Source organism: Zootermopsis nevadensis, unplaced genomic scaffold, assembly GCF_977971745.1.
Source record: "Zootermopsis nevadensis isolate Lab colony 2312 unplaced genomic scaffold, Znev_1.0 Znev_ptg000001l, whole genome shotgun sequence".
Taxonomy (NCBI): domain Eukaryota; kingdom Metazoa; phylum Arthropoda; class Insecta; order Blattodea; family Termopsidae; genus Zootermopsis; species Zootermopsis nevadensis.
Window position 1 is genome coordinate 12,486,474 of NW_028259133.1, and position 14,988 is coordinate 12,501,461.

A 14,988-nucleotide genomic window follows, 5' to 3' on the forward strand; every position below is an offset into this window, starting at 1 on the left:
CTGTAGGAATCCGTCGATCATGCGTACTCTTCGTCCTTAATTTCATAGTAACGATCGTACTAGGGGCAAAAGTGTGAAACGTTACATACGGAAAGGATCATATTTCCATTTGTATTATAAGGGCGTACAGGGGAAAGAAATGAGACGAAGTTTTTGAAGACTGCGTTAAAGGGACGAATACTAAGAAAATCCTGACAGAAATGAATAGACTAACGGAAGCACCCGACCTTGGCCAGGGTTTTTACAAAATAAACTACTGAAACGACAGATTGTTAATTTATTGTGACAGTTGCGTGAATATATATTTGCTTTGGCCAGAAAAAGTGACTCTGTTGGACTGAAAGTGATAGAATTGCTTATCTTATAATACAAAATGTGTTCGTCCATTTGTCTCACTTTGTTTCAAACAGTTGCTTATTTTTGGCTTTGGCACTATACCAGAAGAAGTATCACACGTCTTTGTAGTCAGACTGCAACCTTGTTTATCTTAACATGTTGTTGGCAATCAAACAAACGACGTAATTATGAAACACTTTCAAGGATAATATTAATTTGATCGAATTATAGAAGTAAAATTGATTCTGCAGTGTTCGCCTTTCAAAGCCACTGGAACTTAAGTCTTGGCGTCTGGATAAGCGGTGGTACGACGTACTTTTAAAATTCCTTATTATGACAATCTTAATATTCCCAGTGACCATTGTTCTGTTGTTTACTTCTGTGGCGTCACGTATTGATACTTCGATGCATTCATTGCGTGGAAGTCGACTGAGGATAGTTACTGGCGTAAACAACGAATTGTTATGTCTGTATTTCTTAATACTGGTCTCTGGACGTTTCCAGCTATTTATCACAGTAAGTTCTGTCACACTCAAATTGTCGGGAAAAAAGTCGATTTCACAAATTTTTGCCCTTCGAATTCTGGGGTAGACGATATTATGTCGTACTTATTTATGTCACTTAAAGAGATACACATGAAACTATAAAGTTATATTGTTATTCGTGTAAGCACAAGGCAGTTATGTGTGGGTTATCACGTGATTATTTAATCTGTAAATCAACAGCTCTTACGAGAATTTAAAGCAACAGGTATGCCTACACGTGGGTTTCAGATGATACACGAAAACCAATGCTATGTACAGATGATAAAATCCTTTTAGGTGAAATGGTTAATGAATTGTAAGTCGCCACACACCAAATAGACGTCATTGCAAATAGATTTAAAAATGACTACCATCAAAACTAATTCTGCGAGACTATGCAGCAGTAAATAACTAGGGATGAAGGGCCTCTTGGGATTTCCTTTTCACGCGGTTTCGAAGCTCAGTCTGTGCAAGATGAGGGACTGACAAGCCGCGTTCTGCGTCGTTGTGATGGTGTATTTATGATCGGAACGAGTTTATTTGCGTTTATGAAACTGTCTGTAATCTTGTCAACTTTTTATGCTGTCTGTAACATGTTCCCTCCGAGGAGCAGCCTCTATTGGAAGACCAACAGTCGCACGATGTGCAGGAATATGTTTAAGGACTCGTGTTATTGTCCAGATTTTGTACTAATCGGCGAAGTTATAGAGAAACTGTTAGTCGCTCAGGTGGTCAAGTTATTTGCCTATTATGAAACTGAAACGTTTATTAGAAGGTTAACAAGGTCCCGCTGTTACACTCCTGTCGTGGTACAGCTGAATCAGGTCCACGTCATCTCAAAATTTAATTAAAATAAGTTTAATAGTACCTCTCTATATATGAAGCCGGGATAGCTTTCTTTCTGATCGGAAGTTTCCTGTTTCGATTCTCGGTCCTTTAAGTCCGTTGTCTGAATTTCTTTTGGTTTTCGCAAAGAAAATGTTGCCAGTTTTCCTTGTTTTGATCGTCGTAATAATACAAATTATATAGTTTTTCATTATGCATATTTTACCATCCTTCTGTTCTTCACTGATAGCGACAGCCCCAAGGTCAGATTTCTATGCGGTTTTACAACGATTTGTTCAATCGTGATAAGTTAATCGTAAAATATAACAGAATCAAACATCAACACTTTCAGCTTCGAGTAAAACTAACGAATTGTGAAGTGTTGATAATAAATGTTATCCTGCAGTTATTAACGTAGGGTCTCTGCATTGTTTCGTTTCTCAATTCGAAGTGTATAAGCCATATATCGTCGACTGGGAGGGTGACTATAAACTAGGAATGGACAGTGACGCGAAAGGCAGAGGCCGTGGTATGTTTTAAGTACTATCCCAGCATTCGTGTGGAAAAAGTGAAGAATACCACGAATAGTATCTGGCCTCCGCAGTGTGAATGACACATCATGACGTTTGGTGACATTTTATATCATATTTCAGGACGTCACTGCTGCTTGTGCCTTTAAAGTTCCAAATCTCTTGATTTAACCAGAATAAATTGTACAGAAGACTTACATATGGATTTTTGTATAAAGCACGTCGAAGGGAGAGATTAGTTACTTAAGTGACTGGTTTCAGATGAACTATATGATTTAATTTTCCTATAAGAGAAGATGAGTTTTTTCTACACCATTATGCCAGCAAATCTAGCTCTCTATCCATTTCATTAAGGAGACTCTTTCTTTAGGAGGGTGCTTAAGTAACGGAAGCGCGAACTTGATTACTTACCTCCACCAACTGCCGTGGTGAATGTGCGGATCTTAACCTTCACGCCCTTCTGGTTTTCACCATGAGGAACATCAGCTCTGGGACGTATGTACTGTTTGTGACTCTTTATGTGTTATACGTGACCACTTTGTATTAATGGCGTTGGGAGGTAGAATGTTCCATTTTACAAATGCTGCTACCTTTATGTAGCTTTTAGAAGTACTGTACTTTAAATTTGCATAAAAGTTCGAAAAGAATGAGGGATTAAGGAGAGGAGATATGGAAGAAGTTATTCCCTGTTGAATTTCAACTGGCCTTTTCCAATAGTTGCGATTTTTTTGTTTTGTTTATTGTGGCATCAGTGTTTTGTCAATTTCTGATCTCTTTAGGAGCATTGTAAAACACTTTTTTGTGTCAACTATCAAAGGAAACATTGGCACGCCATTTAAAAGTAAATGTTTCACCACTTGAGCACCAAACTATTATCGCAGCCAGTGGATGTAAGATAACAGAACTTGGCAGTGGAAATAGTTTTGCCTGTCACACAGTGCCTTTTATTAATGACACATCTGTCTGTTACTGAAAAGAAACAGCAGACAGTCCCTGTCCCTGAATAAAAAAACACCTCGCTCCGCTCTCTTCTGCTTTTATTATTGATTGCATTTCACCCACCTAGTACATCCATATGTTTTATAAAAAAACAACTGCTTAATCAACTGCGTATTTCATAGCGTTGATTACAAGAGAATACAGAATAATGGATAACATAAAATGTTCTCATCCTCCAAAAATAACAACCCCCTAGAACAGAGGGTTATTCACAACGGTCACACCCTTCCCGCAGGCTAGGGGTAATAGTGGTCTACCCCATCCCTTTCTGCCTCACCCCATTCGTATAACCAAGAGAAATCTGTTAATGGATGAAGCAGTCCTAGCGTACCAATGGCCTAGTACAATAGCCTACACAACAATATTTACATAATTGGATTAGTGTTTACAGGGCATGCTTTGATGGACCTCCACTCGCCTCCTCCCTTCTCACAGAACCACCCTCTATAACGCAGAAGCATCGAGTCTACTATTTTCTCTGACACACTCACCTCTGTGGAAATATACGTCTTCTACAACTTACACTCCCCCAGCGCACAAATAAACACGGTAAGGTCCCCCTTATACAGTGCGGTTTATTATCTGTCCTGTACTTCATTTTTACCTGTCTCTGTCTGTCCTTTATTTCCTCTCTCTTATGTAGTCTAGCTTTGGAATTTTCTGTCTACCATGCATGTGTAATATTAACTCGTTAAAACTTGGTTGTAATTGTACGTACGTCCTGTTTTAACAGCTAGTAACTCTACGTTTGTCAATTTATGAGTATTTACTATTCTTAGTGTAAACAACGATCATTTTGAAGATTTCTGTCTTCTGGGTTGGTTGTTGCGCCGTGTAGTATGATAGATGTTTACCAACGTGTCAGAGGTCATACTGCTTCCATCATCAGGGTGATTCATCGCACATCAACCCAGAAGACAGAAATATTCATACTCACCGCTGCGAAAACCTCAAATGATACAACGATCATTTTCTTGAACAGCTTTAACGAATTTGTACTTGAAATGCATAAGTTGTGTGTCTTCTTTGTGGTAGGGACTTAATTATTAAATATTATTTAGGCGAGGTTCGGCTTAATATAGTCAGGTCGTGTCACATCTCAGGTGACTGGTCGCTGGCTTCTTATGACATGGTCCCGGGTTTATTTAAAAAACTGGAGTATGATGACGTGGAATTGATTCAAGTGATTGTAGACATGGGCAGAAGACAGGCTCTGCAGAATGAGATGAGAAGGCGAGCTGACTTTCGGGGCCGAATGGTAGACAATCCTGCTTCGTATACGGGAGGACTTTTCTTCAAATCTCGGCCCGGAGACTGGCTATCCTGTCTAAGGTATTTTTTTGGTTTTCCTCACTTCATCCATGTATCAATCAGGATAGTACCTTAAATTATGCCACAACTCCTTCCTTCCCCATCAATTCATTCGTTGTCATAGTCTGTATTCTGAGCTCTTATCATCGTACCTAAATAAACCACTAATAAATTAATACAGAAGGCTGGTAATTATTAACCTGCTGAATTACTATAAGGCTATCAAGAAGCACCATTTTCCATGTTTCTGTTTGGTGCTTGCTGTTTGCCCTCCCGCTATGTCATCAAAACATGTTAAGCCACGCCACACCACACCACACCGTTCTTTTTCCGGAAGACCTGTAATTTACGAATTCTCGTTACAATTTCAACATCTTCCATGTCCTAATGAAAACAGCAGAGTAATAACGATTACGATGTATAAATTTATAAACTGAAAAATTCTACGTCAGCTGTGACCTGGTTAGGATGTTTAATCTCACTTCTTCTTCTTCTTCTTTTTTTTTTTGCAAGATCTACTATGTCAACTGAGGAGTCTAGCTTTGGCTTAAATTAAATAAATGTACATAGAACCTAGACTACAATCTGAGGTACAGCTTCAAGAACTTATTTCTTCACTGCAACTGGCTTGTACATCCAGTCGACATCATAGTTTATACAGGAGACATTCCGAGGGAGTCTTGATTATTTTATGGAAGGTATTCAATATTTACACTACGTAATTGAGAAAAAAAACATAAAGGAATTGTAATAAGCATTGGAGAGTTTCTGCTTCTCTGAGTCTCTGTCCAAGTAAAAATGACATATGACAATAGTGAGCTTTAGGTAACAACTACGCCTTCTTGACACTTTACAGACACTGGTTAGCCTACTAATTTATTTAAGGTGAATGATTAAATTAAGTCCTGTAATCACATGTATATGATTTCCAATTTTCGAGTTTTAAACCATGTGATTATTTTAGTAGCTTTCCTTGCACGAAGTTCATAGCGAGAACTAATTAAGATCTGGTTGTGTCTTTCCATCCGCCCAGGCGATTTACCACGAGAATCACTGGATGGATTTGGATGAAATTTAATTTGGAGGTTGTGTCATTCTGCACGACTTCAAAATCGTACTTTTGAATATCCTACAAGCGGTGATGACAAAATGACGGATGAAGAAATTTGTGAGGTAGACGTTAAGGCGCCGTTTCGTGAGAGTAATTCGTTACCCTTCACAGTTATATGTACAGGGTTATTCAGTATTGCCTTTCGTAAATCTGGGGATCTTCAATTTTCCATCTCATAAGTTCGAACATTTATTATGCTGGAATGTATTAAAAACGAACGCTGTTCTGTTTCCAATAGTGTGATATTGTGCCATGTTTAATGTAAATCGTGCACTTCTTTCAAGAGTTGGAAGAGAAAAGGGGACAACTGTATTAATCAGAACATTACTTCTCACCGAACGTCGTAGAATAGTATCTAAAATAGATAATCTATAATCATATTTTATTTAAATGTTTTCTAGCATGTTTTATTTCTCGCGGACAGTTTCATATCCTGCAGTAAATAACTTACGAACCGCTATTGTAAATTAATATTCTAAATTTATGCTCGTCACCTGATAAAATCAACTGGATCTCGAGCGAGGTAGCTGCCATCTTTTTTTCAGACGGTACACATTCTGAAATGTCTTATCTACTGTCATGTTGGCGTCGTCGGGGAGCGCTTTCTCGTCATATTAAATGCGGTTCCGACGAAAGTTACGAACTTAGCAGGTAACCTGTTTGTATAGTAGTTTCAGGAATGCGGTTGAGAGTCGCAAGGAAAACGAAATACCATAGGGATTATCTCATAATGAGATTGTTGAATTTTAACGTCACTTCCATTTCTGGACTGATTTGGAGACGCATTAAAACTGACATGGCTTAAGCTGCCACAAAACTATTATTTACGCACATTATAGAGGTAGATTTATTGGAGTGGAATTTAATTTAAAACAATACCCAGCATGTTTGATGCGAACCATGAAAGTTTCTCTCTGTTTTGGTAATTTTGGCTATGCCTAATCATTCATCTATGTTATCGTAGATGAGGAATTACTAGTAGTGTTAGCAGACAGATACAAAGGACTCTAGCTTAATCGATGACCTATAATTTATCTTGATATTCTGTGATAGTATGTCTAATAACGATCCACTATCAGTTTGCTAGCTCATTGATTACCAGTTCAAAACAGCAGTAAGTGCACCGGAAAGGATTATTATCCTTGTACGGTAAATATAAATAATCTTCACGCTCAGTTCTTATCATGTCCTTAATTTTGTTGTGTTTGTAACCTTTATTTTATTGTCCTACTTTCCTTGTTAACAAGGATTCCGTGCCGGACACACAAGTCACTTAATCTCCTGTAGTACCAACTGGAATAACACAGCGGTAAAGAATGTGACCTGCATTGTGAACGTAATCGATTCAAAAGCAGTCAGCAAATTGGCTGGCTGTCACGCCGAGCTTTTTTGTGAATTTCCTCAGTCCATCCAGTCAAATAAAAGGCTAGTACCGTAAAATAAGCTACGACCACTTCCTTTCAATTAACTCCAGAATGATTGATTTGAATTAATTTCAAAATACTTTATTCGATGTTATGTAACTTCAGTAGTTGATGCAGCTCTAAAATTTGATACAATAGAGTCCGATATTCAACCTAAACGGAACTGAAGCGCTGTCGGATAATCGGACGTGTATGGAACCGGATGTTAGTTACAGTGATCACAACAGTCCCCACTCGTCGCTATCCTGAGCCAGATGTATAAAGTTCATATCCTCGTACTTTGTTTATTTATTGTTCATTTTAATATTTTCCATCAATCCTCGCCTGTGTCTTCCTGTGTTATTTAGACTAAAGATGTGTATACATTTCTCATATCTACTATTAATGTAACATGATCCTCCTTGAATTGATCATGCTAATACGAGTAATATTTGGTGAAGAGTACAAATTATAAAGGTCCTCATATGAAATTTCGTTCAGATTTCTGTTACTTTCTGCGTTTTAGGTTAATATATTCTTCTCAGTTTTCTGTTCTCAAACATCGTCAGTCTGTGTTGTTTGGTCAGAGTGACGGACCATGTTTTATACTCACACGAAATAAGGCAAAAATTACTTTCTCTCGTCTTTAGAATTACGACAGGAAGACTAGAGACCCGGAAGTGAATGGTAGACGTTATTCTTAGAACCGAATCAGCTCTTAATTTCTTCGTTAATGTGATTCTGATCAACTCTCTTCCCCAAGAAGCAGCGATACATATTTGTCTAATATGTATGTCCTGTTTAATTTTATTTCCCTTTGTTTTTAATTCGCTCCTTTTTACATTCTTTTCTTCCAATTTGGGGTCCGCAGTGGCCGCGCGGTCTGAGGCGTGGGCCTTGTGCCGCTTGGTCGCTGGGACCGTGGGTTCGAATCCCACTCAAGCCATGGTTGTTTGTCCGCGTCTTTCTGTGTTGTGCTGTCCTGTGTAGAGGTAGAGGCCTTGCGACGGGCGGATACCTCGTCCAAGGAGTCCTACCGAATGTCTATAGATCAGGCCAACGAAAAGTTGGGACCCGCAGTGCTCAGGCACTTGAAGAACGGGTCGTTCCCAGTATCTTACATCTTAGTTTTACTCCGAGGTCGTTGTATGAATAATGGCTATAACAGAAGCGATATGGTGTGAATTAAGAAGGAAGCTTTGTGGCCTGTATTATACTTCAAGTTTCGCCTTAGATATCAAGGATCAGCCTTTCTAATGACCGAAACCAAATCCCACTATAGACAAGAGAATGCTATAAGCGTGGCAGTAATTTAAGCTATCATGCCAGCCAAGAGACTTCTGGCAACATTTTGTGGCATGGCACATGTAATGTGAATGCAGTAAGTAGATCGGATATAACCGCTGAAAAAATAAACCGTACATTTTATTTAATAAACCAAAGCTTGATGCAAGGTTTTACTGTGTTTATCATCGTATTTTATGTCAACCTTTAGCAGGAAATGCTCGTGAACAGGGGTGCAAGGAAGAAGAATATGATCCAACAATTTTTCTTTCATCTCGGGTCCGATTCATTGCGTGACGTTTTAGTTGGTGTGTTCAGAGTAAATAAAATAATTATGACAGGATGGTTTGGTTCGAAGGCAGTATTAAAGTTACAGCGTTCTCTACCGGATGTATAATTCTTGTGAAAATATGAACTGTTAATGTGATTTGCTTTTATGTATGCTTTCCAGATGGAATCATACTCGAGAATTTGTTTTGATGTGATGTGATATGCGAGTTTTATGACGTGTTTCACTACTTTTTATGAAGCTGTAGTTTGCCAGCTTATATTGATATAATTCATTATAATAGTTCGATATTGGTCCAGATTAAATTAATATTTCATTTGTCTGTGATATGGCTTAGCTTTCTCCAAAAATGTGTTATACACATACACACACACAAATATATATATATATATATATATATATATATATATATATATATATATATATAAAGTGAATTTTAAACTTAAGAAAGCTATCCTAGAGTTGTGTTTACAAAATATTAGAATGATACCAATTATGTAATTTTGTCAGTCACTCCGCCTCTATAAAGTATATAAGATTAAGACAGAGCCTGTTCAGTTGTGTGTAATTCTTAATTCTCAGTATGATGAATATTGTATAAAAGGAAAGTCATTTTTGATTTCGCTTAGACTGAATAAGAGAAATACATCTACGAACGTGCGGAAATAATATTGGTATTAAACGTAGGCGTATTTCCTTCCCTGTTGTCTGTTAAAAAAACACATTATAGTATTGCAAGAAAATACAATGATTGATATTTATAATTGACCCTTTAAAGCCCAATGGTAATTATGTGTCCCACCTCCGTCATCAATCATCGACTCTGCATTATGTATTAAGTGTTTTGTGAGAATAAACAGCAATTATTTTCTTGAACGAAGTCAACGAATTGATCTTTGTTGTAGGAAAGTGTTGTTTTCTTTGCCCTACGGATTGGATTCTTAAATATTATTTAGACGATCTTTGGCTTCAAAGTGGGAAAGTAACTACAATTGAAACAGGCATTGAAAGGGAATGTGAGTCACTTATTTACGTCTTGTTTATTCAGTATTTCAGTATTACGTCACATGAATAGTTGCTGAATACGTAAGCCGAAAGGAAAATTACAAATTATTGTTCAAGTAATGAAGGTTAATTTGTTATATATATATATATATATATATATATATATATATATACATATACACTAACCGTGGTATAAATAAATATGATTACACTTTTAAAGTTATTGAGAAAAGTAATCTTTGTTCCTCGACTTAACACCTTTTAATCGAGAACAAATATGTTGGAAGGCATTCTGTTATATAATCGACCATATGAAATGGTTCTGATTCCTTGGCAAATACTGCAAGTAAGACCTCAACTGCACTTTGTTTGTAGTCGTAAATCCATGCCCATTCGTATTGGAATAAGTCTGTTGTCTCTCTGCTTGATCCTTGTCTGTATACGACTCAACATGGGAAACCATAATAAACTCAACATTTTGATAGCCTTTCATTTCCAGGAGGGCAAAGCAGCGTGTTTAATAATGGACACACATTTCTTCCCAGACAGCATCAGATGGCTCCATTTATGCAGATCATTTCCCACCCCACACTTTCAGATGTTTTAACGTCGTTTGCAGGGGTTTTAAAGGGTGTTTTCTGCCTTGTTCCTCACTTTACATCTTATCTCGAAGTGTCTTTTGAGCCCTGTGGACGATTCCTGTCTAGAAATATATTGTGGAAGGGAGTACTTGAATCTGAAAGAATAAAATATTACTATCACAGTTTGGCTTGTAAAACATTACGGAATAAACTTTTCTGTGTTTAACACTAATACAATTTGTTGAATTTTATCTTTGCAAATCGCATCGAAAAAATTACAAAGTTTCTTTATAAAGTAAACTAAATGTTAAAAACATCTTCACGGTGATTGTCAAACGCAGACTTTACCAGAACAAACCATATCCTCGTTTGCATTTCTAAATTTCGTTGATATCTCTCAGATTAATATCCAGATTTTAAGTTACATATGATTTACACGGTTCAGTTTTATGTAATATATTTGTATATCTATACAACTAAATGTTAAACCATCTTCACGGTGATTATCAAACGCAGACTTTACCAGAACAAACCATATCCTCGTTTGCATTTCTAAATTTCGTTGATATCTCTCAGATTAATATCCAGATTTTAAGTTACATATGTTTTACACGGTTCAATTTTGTGTCATATATTTGTATACCCATACAAGTTATTCTGACCCCGACATATATTGCTTTTCCTCTACAGAATAACAACTACCCATCAAGTACGAGGAGGCATAATTACCATAGAATTTAGCCTGACAGGTGATATTAGCTTCCGATCAGTATAACAACATTTTCACTTAACCTAAACATTGAATGGAATAGGTACTGTAGATGCTATTAGAATTACCATAAATAATTTACAGATTAGCGAATCGAATACTCTCGAGACGGAAGCGACGGATGTTCTCACTAGGGGCGCGGATGCATGGGCAAGGGCTTATTAGTTTCAACGCTGCAGTCTAATTACGATAGCGTTGAAGACCGTCGCAGTGATTATTATTGATTGAATATCGGAAGGGACCGATGTTTCTAATTGGCGGTTACATATGTCGACAGAAAGAGGAAGAGAGAGATGGAGAAGTGCAGAAAGATACGCCGAATGATTCTTTACATCACAAATTCCGGAATTGGATTTTAGTGCCTCTGATTCTGACTTCAATAACGGGCTCATGTTGACAGAGAATTGGATAATCGTTGCCATGTGTAAAATGTTACTGACGAAATACGTATGTTTTAATATAGTAGCTACTTGCATGTACGCCTAGCTCTTTCAGGACATCATCCCTTGAAGTTTTCTGACTAAAATTTTGTATGAATTTCTCACCTTTCCCATGCATGTTATATGACCCGCCTATCTTTCTTCTCTTGATTAGGTCATCCCGTTAATTTCAGGCGGAGAGAACAAATTACTGAGTTTAGTACAAATCGTTCGTTAAGAATGAGGGGAAAATTTAAAGTAGTAATTAAAAGTGTATATTTCTTTAAAAGTATAACAAAACAATATAAAATTTGAAGTAATTGTTTTACCTTAATAACGAAAACATTAACACGTAAATATGTGTTTTGCTGCGATGTGTATAAGTACACGTGTATAGTAGGCCATGGATGAGTAAACAGTCTTTTGTTTCAGTACATCGTATCCCCAAAGCAGCATAAAAATAATAAAATTAAGAAACTTTGAAAACAAGAAATTAAGTAATGACGTATATTAACGTAATAAAAAATAATTCTATTTAATATAGGCAGTGTGAAATGTGATTTTATATCGAGGTTGTAATAACTGTGCTGTGTTGTATAGAGGTAGGCCTATAGGTACGAGTGCATAGTAGGCCATGATAGAAGTCCACGTACGTAATAGGCCATGAATGAATGATCACCGACAGTTGTCTGTTAATTAGAGAGATCATATAGCAGCTTTCTGTGTTCTTCTGTGACGTCTTCACTCTTAGACGTACATATTCTGTGTAAATTTAATGAAGATAATGTTTTAGGATTTTCACGTTAATTTTACAAATGGCATGCTATATTTGTTCGACATTCTCTTGTTTTGAAGATTATAAGTCATAGAAATGAGAGAAAATTGGAAAGCGAGATAGGTGAGACATGTAGCACACTGGGGATAATTAGAAGTGCATATAAAACGACTGTCATTACCTATAACTTCAACAGCGAGAGAGCACTTGAGAAACTTCAGTATAGATATGTGGTTAATATTAAAAAAATATCTTTGAAGAATGGAATTTGAAGGAGCGGGCTTGATTAATTTGGTCCAGGTCAACGTACAGTGGCGAGATTTTGTAAACACGGTAATGGACATTTAGGCTACATAAAAAGGGGGTATTACTTTACCGACTGACTAGCAAGATATTTACACATTTTAAGGAAAACCTATCCTATGAAGTTGGTTGGGCAGTTATTTTAGGCCTATTTAAACTTGTCTTTTCCACATTATAGTGCTCTCTTAGTAGATTTGCATTGTATTTCATTACTGTTTAATTTCACAAACACTAACCAGGGTTCAAATAATGTTTAAATTAAAAGCATATCTAGCCAAAAGTTGACAACATTCAATAAACCATAACATCACAATTTATTCATACGGTATATTGGCTTTGAGGTGCAACAGTACAACATAAACGACTCATATGTAGAGGAATTAACAGGTATCTTAATTTTTTATAGATCCAGCTGTGCTATTGTTCAAGTCATGAGAATTTATATGTACAAGATGCGCATGTCTGTCGCTAATTCTGAACACACAGTTCACTAACAGGATTCCACACATTCACTTAGGTTCATTTGTACGTACTAAATTGAAATCGTGTTGTTGTGGTCGGATTTGTGTGTTAACACAAGGAACTGTTTCACGCTGATGTTGGCTTTTGGAAGGGAAATCCGTAGGCTAATTAGTCCGTCCATGCCCGTAGGGTAAGGACAGTGTTTGAAGTAAATCTTGTTTCCACTTTGGTTAATTTGTGGCTTATTTAAATACACTGTTTCTACTGAATAGGATGTTTGGTTTCGGATGAGTTGAAACGGAGATTGTGTGCATTTACTTGAAAATAAAGAGATAAAACTATAATTCAATTCTAAAGGGTTTTGACGACGGTAGTTTACACTTAAAATTATTCATTGTCAGGACTTTTCCCATCGTCTGTTCTTTAAAACCACGACGTTTCGGAGGCTGGTTCTGTCTTCGTCTTCAGGTGAGAGGCACCTGCTCTGTTGGGTCCCTAAGATAGAGCTAGTCTCTGTCACTGGACAACTGTCCTGCCCCTTTTCAAGGTAATGTCTTGGTATTAGCAAACTGGGAACAGGACAATGACTGAAGATCTTCCAGTAACCTGTATCCAACCCGGGATTCCAACCTGGTTCCTCAGTAATGCATGTTGGGTGCATTACGTTTGAGATAACCTACTCTATTATTAAATTTAGTTTTACGTACGTCATTATCTGTGCGAAGCGCATAATAACTTCGCTTTCTCCTTTCTCCTTGAGAATTGCTGAGCAGATATTAATGAAATTTGGTTCGAACGTTATGTCATTAGATACTACTCCAAACTTGTACATTTCAATTTCCAAGCATTTTTGAAACCAACGTGACGGGTGCTCAAACGCGTGAGGTGGGATGTTAAAACTCTTTTATAACCCATGGTCGCCTGTGATCGTACATCACGCATGTAAGAACTCCGGAAGGGCTAGACGGGATTTTCATTAAATTAGATATGGACATTATGCCACTAGGGTTTACTCCAAGATCCTCGGCAAATTTACATTGTTCCTACCGTTGAATGGCGAATGGAAAAGGTGAGAAATGCGTACACAATTTTAGCCGAAAAAACCCGAAGGGAAGAAGCCACCTGGGAGACCTAGACGTAAGTGGTAGCTTGATGTTGAAGCTTATTTTAAATGAATAATTGTGTGTACTGGATTTATTTATTTGGCTGTTGTAAGAACCAGTGACAAACTTATGCGAAGAAGGTTGCAAACTTTCGAGTTCCATAAAAGATGGAACAGTTCAGTTAGTTTCTGGATGATTCTGGACATGGGGTTAATCTGAGGTATTGTTAATGCTATGGGTGTAAAATTAGTTGATACCTTTCTTCATTCATACATAGGCCTGCTATTAGTGACATGAGACAAAACGTAACAAATCATGGGCATTAAATCAATTGTTAAATGACAGAAAGGAAATTAGATTTGGAATGTTTTAAAACAGAATTATATTGTTCATGGGTTTATAATAACCATGATGTTCTATCTTCCGTGATTTATTAGACGGTAAGATTATTACTGTTAATCCAGGTGACTCATTATTGTATTTTATTTAGTTTGTCTCGTCGTATTTCTGAATTTGTGCACTGTAACTAGGGTTTTCTGTGAGGAGACAGATAAACTCGAATCTAAATGATAATAAATCAAGTTATTTAGGCTTATATTTTCGTCAACGTATTAAAAATTATGAGATATCAGGTTATCATAGAGGTGAATATAAATACAGCTGTCTTCTGGTATGTTATTGCCCTGATGGTGGAGGCAATAAATACCTCTGTAACATCGGTAAACCTCTACTACGCTATGCAGAGAACATCTCAGAAGAGTCGTCAGTATTTAAAACAAGTTTTTTGAGGAGGAAGGTTTGACGTAAATTCTTAACTCACCCGTATGATAATCTTTCCAGATAATGCTTTTGTCTGACACAAAGTAACAGTTTAACGTACCTGTAATATCAGAGCGAACCAATACTGTACATATTTAAATGCGAGACCAGTAACAAGTTTCTAGAAAACGGTGGTGAAG

General features: G+C 37.0%; 1 protein-coding gene across 5 annotated transcripts in view; it reads left to right on the top strand.

The window, feature by feature from the left end:
- LOC110829529 (uncharacterized) overlaps positions 1-14,988 on the top strand; it is a 475,337-nt gene that overhangs the window by 103,525 nt on the left and 356,824 nt on the right. The window lies entirely within an intron of this gene.